The 9,544-nt window shown below is 39.1% G+C and overlaps 1 non-coding gene across 1 annotated transcript; it reads left to right on the forward strand.

Annotated features, from left to right (window-relative positions):
- The first annotated feature begins 6,065 nt into the window (after positions 1 to 6,065).
- LOC142164416 (small nucleolar RNA R71) lies at positions 6,066 to 6,172 on the forward strand. Its single transcript, XR_012695187.1, has one exon. It is a non-coding gene; the product is annotated as a small nucleolar RNA R71 (small nucleolar RNA).
- The last annotated feature ends 3,372 nt before the right edge of the window (positions 6,173 to 9,544 follow it).

Below are 9,544 nucleotides of genomic sequence, written 5' to 3' on the forward strand. Positions count from 1 at the left end.
GGTACCCGCTGCGGTGTGCAGCCCGATCCCATCATGAATCAATAGAAACTGCGCCCACTGTTGGTATATCAGACTTCAGAGGGGTGGATCATGCCCAAGCACTAATAAAACTTGCTGCAACACGCAGCCTGATCCCATCATGAATCAACAATACGTGTTGCGGTGTGCAACCCGATCCCATAAATATCACTCACAAACAGGCCCTCGGCCTCACTCAATCATCAATCTCTCCAGTCTCTCGGGCTCACCACACTCATGCCAAGTAGCCCAAATCAATGATTTATGATGTGACAATAAATGATAACAGAGACTCAGATATGATATGCAAATGATGAATGCGACTGAGTACATAACTGCAAATTAAGCAAATAACTCAACAACAAAAGAACGACCGTTGTGGGTCCTAATAGTACCAGCACATAGCCTAAACATAATTTCTAACACAAATCACAGCTCAAGTGCTCTAACACATAGAGTACAGTAATAATATTCAGATAAAATGACTACAAAATCCCATGAAATCAACTAAGTCATAATTACTACGGTGTACACTCACACGCGCGTCACCTAGCATGTGCGTCACCTCAACACTGATCACATAACACGAAATTCAGGGATTTATACACTCAGAACCAAGTTTAGAAGTGTTACTTACCTCAAACCGTGCAAATCTGTACTCCAATAAGCCCTTTCCTTTTGAATCAGCCTCCGAATGCCTCGAACCTAGCCACAAACAACCCGATACAGTCAACACAAGCTATAGGAATCAATTCCATATGAAAAAGCTAAGTTCTTAATCAAAAGTCAAAAGGTCAACTCAAAAGGTCAACCATGGGCTCACGTCTCAGAATCCGACAAAAGTTACAAAATCCAAACACCCATTAAACCACGAGTCCAACCATACCAAATTTACCAAATTCCGACACCAAATCATCACCCAAATCCTAGTCTCCAATTCCTAGCCCAAAACACCCAAAATTCCACCTTAAAAACACACAAACTAGGTGGAAATATCAATGGCTAATCAATATTATTGAATAAAAATGATCCAAAGTGGCTTACCTCAAGAAATCATGTGAAACCCCTCTCAAATATCGCCTCCAACCAAGCTTCTAAAGTCCAAAATGACAAAAATCCCGAAAACCCTTCGAATATAATCTGCCTTGGGTTTTTTGCACCTGCGCTCCACTTAACCGCATCTGCCGTCCCGCTTTTGCGAATTCTCCATCGCTTATGTGATCCACACCCTCCAGCTCACTTTTGCATCGGCGATCGCTCATGTGCATCCTCATCTGCGGATATCCTTCCACGCCTGCGCCCCAGGCTCCCTTTCGAGATGACGAGTGCAAAACACACACTTAAATATGCTCGCTAGTCGAATATAGTATAATACAATATCGTATCCACAGGGATTGGAGTTAAACATTATTTTCATAGTTTATAGCTTGGTTGCTGTCTAAGATGATCAACAATTAAGAATTATGTTATTAAAACTACAATTAACTAAGAATCTACGGTTATTGACTAATGACAAATGAACAAGAAGCAAGCAAAGAAGGTTATCAGTGGGAGAAAATAGAGTTTTGATAGGATAGGTGCAAGATAATTGTCTGGGATTTAACTCTAGTTAATTCACTTCTAATGTTCAAGTGAGTCTCTCGAATTCACTCAATTATTAGTTCAAACATTTAGTAGAAACTCCTCTCTCGATTAAGTCTCAACCTCACAAGTTGAACTAAATTAAGCTCGGTGATGATATGCAAGAATTCGTAATGGATTGGTCTTTAGGAGAACCTCTCTCGGTTATCCTCCTAACTAAGTTTAATCAATAATTAAACTAGTCTCTTTCGATTACTAAAAAGAATTAATGAATTGAACCAACAAAATACAATGCAAAGATATCACAAGCTATGCCTCTCTCGATTACATGAACTAGTGAATATAGATGCAACAATTAAATCATCCAAAACCATTCAATACATAAAACTAGAGTTATAATCCACAAACAATTATCAATACACCAAATCCATCAAACCCTAATGAGAACTACTCCATAGATATGGAGCAATTCATCACAAATATGTTTAAACTAAAAAAGCATAAAACGATCCAAACTCGTGTCTTGAGTGAGGATTGAATGATGAATTCCTTGTGCCTTTGTTTCTCCAACTCCTCCTTAGCCTTCTTAGGTCTTATATGTGTCAAAAGTTCAGAAAATAATGTTTTTCCATATATATATATACCAAGTAGGGTCGGGCCAAAACTAAAACACCTTTTCCTACGCGAAATAGGACAATTACTCTGTAAATTTGCACAGGCGCACCGCATGGGGCGACATGCCACGCGACGCGTTAGTGAAGAAATCCAGAGAGCTAGTTCTGACAGGCAGCAGGAAATTTGCACAGATGTGGCGCCCCACGCGCCACGGCAGTGGGGATTTCTCAGAGTATGTATGTTTCTTGATTTTTTTTATATCCAGGTGTGGTTCTTGACACCCGAACGCAATCCCGACTTAACCCTTGGGCTTTTACTCAAATTTCAAAGCTCCAAATCACTCGAATTCATTCCATAACATCTACATAGCTTGGAATCACTCCTACTAGGCATAAAACACAAAATTAGTGCAAAACACTAGCGATTAAAGCTCAAACTCAATTGAAGTGCATTAAATTAGAGTGCAATAAGCAACTAAAACACGATATTATAGCCTACCATCAACACCCCACACTTAAACCATTGCTCGTCCTCGACCAATCAAACTACACTCTATATAGACAAGATTTTTTAAAACAACTTTCCTAACTCATTACACCAAAATATTTAAAATAGATTAACTACAATACTGTAACATCTTCGCCTCAAGATTTGACTCAAAAGTACCATGCATTATTCATAACTCGCTCACTTACTCTAACATAGAGGTCAACGATATTACCTTTCCTTCATGAATCAAGTGCCCTCACACAACAATAGAGAGTAGTTCCACACACAATAAAATATAAGAACAATTAGGAACTCAAGATAGAAAGAATTCACTCACTCTGAGAAACAACATTCATATGCCACAAAAGATGCACCATAGGCTTGCCGTAGTGTACTACTCTACTATTTGAGTTCATTCAGTCAAGGATCAAGTAGGACTTTAATTGGTTGTAATGTAAGCTACGAGATGAGTAGGATACATTATGACATAAGAGTGACTACACCTCCCTAAGCACTTTCAATACATACACTTTACCTTTCAAAACCCCACACTTATGTCAAACCATAACTCCACCTTCACATCAATATACATTAACTCCCTACTTCTTTAAGCACAATTACATCAAGAGTTATCACTTATCAATGAATATTTTTCACAACAATACAACTAATTTTTCTTTCTTTTTCAATTCAAGTGGCTCTTACTTTTTCAAAACAGTGCACCTTTCTCCTTATTTCATTAGTTCTACTCAAAAGCCAAACCAACCCCCCTACACTTCAACTTTTACAAAGTTCATAACAATTTCAAGTGCTCATGATTGGTAAACGGTTTAAATAGACGGTCAATTCAACCAAATGGGTAGGGCTTGAAATGTAGTTGCCAAAGAAACAAGATACATGCTCAAAAGGGTTTAACTAAGATACATAACAATTAGGTGGGTAGAAGCATATAACTGGCTCAACAAAGAAATGCCTATATCATTTCCAAGACTGAATAAAACTACTATTTCACTTTGCAAACACACGGGGAAAGTTCTAGACATCAAATGCAATGCACAGAATGACACAAATCTCACACACACATGGCACATAACTCACTAAAGATTGGATTATCAAGACACTCTAGTAAAAGCAGTTACACAAAGTTAAGATCATACAATTTAAGGTACTTATACAAGAGTCAAAACCTGAGCCTAAGCGTCACAACAAAATCACTCACTATTCTCAAGGAACAACCCAGTCAAGAGATATTGCTTTCAATTCAAATCAGAGCACAAGGTTTCCTACTACTAACAAAAATAAAAACTAATTATACATGGTTCAAACAAAACCCTTGGAAAAGAACCGTGGCACATAGAAAAACTAAGGGGGAATTGTTACACGACCTAACAGAAGAAAATCTTTTTGTCTTTTTCCTTCGACTTAATCCCTCAAGAAACCTGTCAAATGATATCCATGGTCGGGAAAAATCAAAATTTTTAAAATTTTTATGTTTTTCTTTCAATTTGTTTTTCAATTGTTTTCTATCTCTAACTACTACAACTAACAAAAGAAACTAATATACATACATACAACATACAATTGTACCCCACCCCACACTTTGAGTTGTGGCATGTCCCCATGACACACAATTAAAAAGTATAAGTTAGAGAAAACTTCCCTGAATATCTAGTCGGGGTCTGAATCAAAGTCAGGCTCCATTCTTCTCGCTCGAACTAGTGCGCACATCTATGCAGACAACTTCTTCTCAGCCTTTCTGGGGTAAACCCCACACTTATCTTTCTCAATCACTGGAGCCCTCTCTCTTGAACTCTTTACTTTCCACTCAACACTTGCAGCTGGCTTCTCCTTTTTCACCCTTATTTCTACATCCATCTCAAAAGTCACTGTCTCCTCACCCACTCTAAGCATGAGTCTTCTATCGTGTATATCTAAGATTTCTCTACCCATTTCTAAGAATGGTCTTCCTATGATAAGGGGGATCTCCTTGTTCTCCTCCATCTTGACCACTATAAAATCTACAGGAAATACGAACTTATCCAGCCGAATTAAGACATCTTCCACTATCCCCTCAGGTATCAGAGTCATTTAGTCTGCCAGCTACAAAGATATTGGTGCTGACCTTATTTCTCCAATCTCATTCTCTATTTTCCTATAAATAGACGAAGGCATTAGATTAATTGAGGCACTAGAATCACATAAAGACTTGTCAAAATTAATAGTGCCTAAAGATCTAGGTATAGTAAAGCTCCCTGGATCTCCACACTTTTGTAGGAGTTTATTTTGCAAGATTGTACTGCAATGCTCTGTGAGCTTGACTACTGAGGTCTCTTCTATCTTCCTCTTCTTTGTAAGGATCTCTTTCAAGAATTTGGCATAAGCTAGCATTTATGAGAGCACTTCTGTGAATGGCAAATTTACATTAACCTGTTTCAGCATATCCAGAAATCTCTCAAATTGCTTGCCCATCTTTTCTCTATACAACTTTTGGGGAAAAGGTAAAGCAGGCATATGCTCGCTCTCATTATTAGATTCCTCCCTTCTTGAAGTTTACTCCTTCTTCTTTTTGTCATCTCCCTTCTTGCCTTTCTTCTTCTTATCAACATCATTATTTAGCTGCTCCCAACTTTGTTTTTCAGGTACCACCACTTTTTGGGTTGGAGTGGGATCTTTCAACACTTGCCCGCTTCTCAAGGTCACAACATTCACCGTTTTTTTGGGATTTCTTTTAGTATCAGCAGGCGGAGTACCTGGGATTCTCTCAGACAATATAGTGTTAATTTGTCCCACTTGCTTCTCTATGTTTTGCAAACCTGTTCCAAGTACTTTGATAGCTGCGCCATGAGAATCTACCCTCTCATCCGTCTTGACAATGAAGGACTTCATCAGATCTTCTAGCCCAGGCTGATTGGATTGTTGAGGTTGAAACTGCTGCATCTGCTGATTTTGGAATCCTGGAGCTCCTTGTCCCTGGAATCTGGGGTTGTTTTGTTGTCATACATTTGCAGTACCCCCCTGTGAACTCTATGAAAAATTGGGGTGCTTTTGACCCATTGCATTCACAGGCTGCATGAGGTTCACTCTGTATTGTAGCTAAAGTCAACTTCTGTATTTCTTTAGCCATAGCATCAAGCTGTACCTGTACAGATGTATTAGCATCAACCTGGTGAACACCTGTCGATCTTCTTCTTTCAACACTCTTAGAGGGCCACTGATTTGCATCTTCAGACAACTCATCAAGAATTGTAACTATCTCCTCTGGAGTTCGCTTCATCAACGGGCCTCCAGCTGCATTGCTCAATGTTCTACGTAAGGCCGGTGTCAATCCATCCCAAAAATCCTAGAGTTGCATCCAGAGTTCAATTCCACTATGTTGACACTTTCTTGCAATCTCCTTAAACCTCTCCCATGCTTCAAACACAATTTCAGTATCTTTCTGGCAGAAGTTATGTATTTCTCTTCTAAACTTGCCCGTTTTAGCCGAGGAGAAATATTTATCAAGAAAATTTCTGGTCATCTCCTCCCATGTTCTAATTGATCCCTGGGGCAAGCTTCGAAGCCACTGCTTTGCATCATCTTTGAGTGTGAAGGGGAATGCCCTTAAGTAAACTGCATCTTGTAACACACCACTGTATTGAAAGATGTTCATAATCTCCTCGAAGTCCATAAGATGGTTGTTTTGATCTTCGTTCATCTTCCCTCTGAAGACACAACAGTTTTGAAGAGTTTGGAGAAACCCTTGCTTCAACGCAAATTTATTAGCTGCAACTGGAGGTGGTCTAATACTTGATAATCCTTGGTTGTAGACCGGTCTAGCATAATCATCAAGTGGTCTCCCAGCACCGGGAGCTATGTTTCCAAACTGGGTTGCAGCTAAGGGCTGATTGTGAGCAATTCTTCGAGCCCTCTCTTCTTCATAGATAATATGTGCATCTCTAATTGCTGCTTCTTTAGCATCCCGTGCAACTTTTTCTCGTTGTTGGGCTGCCTCTCTTTCAGCCAAATCCACATTATCATCATCTCTAGCCATAGTTTCTTCGGTTGAGGACTGCCCAACCTTTTCTATATTCTCAGGGAGATTTGTTTCCTTCCTCAACTGTCGCAGTTGTTTTTCTATCTATGGTTCATATGGTAGCAATTCTTTCCCAGAAGATCGAGTCATGCACCACTCTTACTTGAAGCATGTGCACAGTCAAAGAAAACCAACTGTAAAAGGGAAATATAAAATAAAATAAAATGAAAAGAAAAGTTCCTGAATTAGCACTACAAACTATTTCAAAAACTATTGATTGCCAATCCGCGGCAACGACGCCAAAATTTGACAAGCGCAAAATACACACTTAAATATGCTCGCTAGTCGAATATAGTATAATACAATATCGCATCTACAAGGATTGGAGTTAAACAGTATTTTCGTAGTTTATAGCTTGGTTGCTATCCATGATGATCAACAGTTGAGAGTTATGTAATTAAAACTATAATTAACTAAGAATCTACGGTTATTGACTAATGACAAACGAACAAGAAGCAAGCAAAGAAGGTTATCAGTGGGAGAACCTCTCTCGATTATCCTCCTAACTAAGTTTAATCAATAATTCAACTAGCCTCGTTCGACAACTAAGAAGAATTAATGAATTCAACCAACAAAATAGAATTCAATGATATCACAAGTTATGCCTCTCTTGATTACATGAACTAGTGAATATAGATGCAACAATTAAATCATCCAAAACGATTCAATACATAAAACTAGAGTTATAATCCACAAACAAATATCAATACACCAAATCTATCAAACCTTAATGAGAACTACTCCATAGATAAAGATCAATTCATCACAAATATGTTTAAAGTAAAGAAAAACATAAAACAATCCAAACTCGTGCCTTGAGTGAGGATTGAATGATGAATTCCTTGTGCTTTTTCTTCTCCAACTCCTTCGTAGCCTTCTTAGGTCCAGAAAATAACGTTTTTCCATATATATATATACACCAAGTAGGGTCGGGCTCAGACGAAAACACCTTTTCCTACGCGAAATAGGACAATTACTATGTAAAATTTGCACAGGCGCGCTGCATGGGGTGACGCGCCATGCAAGGCGTTAGTGGGGAAATCCAGAGAGCTAGTTTTGACATGCAGCAGGAAATTAGCACAGATGCGGTGCCCCACGTGCCGCCCAGTGGGGATTTATCAGAGTACGATTTTTTCTTGATTTGTTTGATATCTAGGTGTGGTCCTCAACCCCCAAACGCGATCCCGTCTTAATCCTTTGGGCATTTACTCAGGCTTCAAAGCTCCAAATGACTCAAATTCATTCCATAACATTTACATAGCTCGGAATCACTCTTACAAGGCATAAAACACAAAATTAATACAAAACAATAGCGATTAAAGCTCAAACTCAATTGAAGTTCAGTAAATTAGAGTGCAATAAGCAACTAAAACACGACCTCGCGCCTACGACTCCTCTCCGCAACTGCGACCTCGTAGGTGCGGACAAACCCTTGCACCTATGAGCACTGCCCAACTTTTCCCAAACCGCACCTGCGACCATGTCTTTGCTTCTGCTGTCATGCACCTACGACCAAAACTCTACAGGTGCGATGGCACCAGACATCAGCAACCCAGAAATTTCTCCCAAGTCCAAATTTCAATCTGATTCCCATCCGAATCATTCCCGAGGCCCCAGGGACCCTGTCCAAACATACCAACAAGTCCTAAAACACGATACGAACTTAGTCGAGGCCGCAATTCACATCAAACAACATCAAAAACATGAATCACACCCCAATTCAAGCCTAATGAAAACTAGTGAATTCCAACTTCTACAATCGATGTCGAAACCTATCAAATCAATTCCGATTGACCCCAAATTTTGCACACAAGTCATAAATGACACAACAAACCTATTCCAACTTTCTTAACAAAAATCCGAGTCCGGTAACCACAAAGTCAACTCTCGGTTAAACTTCTCAACTCTCCAAACTTCTAATTTTCCAACTTTCGCCATTTCAAGCCAACATCACCTACGGACCTCCAAATCACTATCCGGGCACACTCCTAAGTCCAAAATCACCCTACGGAGCTATCAGAACCTTCAAAACTCCATTATGAAGCCTTTTACACATAAGTCAACATCCAGTCAACTCTTTTAACAAAGGCTTCCAACCTTGGGACTAAGTGTCCAAATTCATTCTGAAACATCCCCGGAACCAATCCAACCACCCCGACAAGTCACATAACAAGAATTGAGCATAGAATAAGCAGTGAATGGGGGAAAGGTGCTACAACACTCAAAATTACTGGCCGGGCTATTACATAAAATCAAAATATGTTGGATTCCATAACACCCAAATCCTTTCTTTTCCTGTATGTTGATAGTTAAAACTCTAATTCTATCTTATAGCCACCTTAGTAACAATCTTAACAGCTACTTGATGCTTAACTTTGTGTTCAACAATAGTCACTATGCCTACCTTATTTTCTTTTAGGAACTCATTCAACTTTTTTTGCTTATAGATCTTGTTGAGCCCTCTTACGTTCAAAGTTACTAGCTTCATCTTGATAAAATTTTAAGTTGAGAACTCCCAATTCCTCCTCTACTACTTTGTGCTATATCTATAGCCCCAACAGGATTATGCATTTCCTTATTAGCTTCTCCCACCAAAGGACTAAAAACATTTGTCACCCCAACAACATCCATCTTGCAAGGCACTGAAGTCCTTGCTATTGCATTCCCTCTAACCTTTTGCTAATCATTCTCTTTAGCTATATTCTCTATATTATTATTAGTATTAGTGATTGCTGCAGTGGAATCAACAACAACACTTTGTTTCCCATA

This window comes from Nicotiana tabacum, chromosome 9, assembly GCF_000715075.1.
Source record: "Nicotiana tabacum cultivar K326 chromosome 9, ASM71507v2, whole genome shotgun sequence".
NCBI lineage: Eukaryota > Viridiplantae > Streptophyta > Magnoliopsida > Solanales > Solanaceae > Nicotiana > Nicotiana tabacum.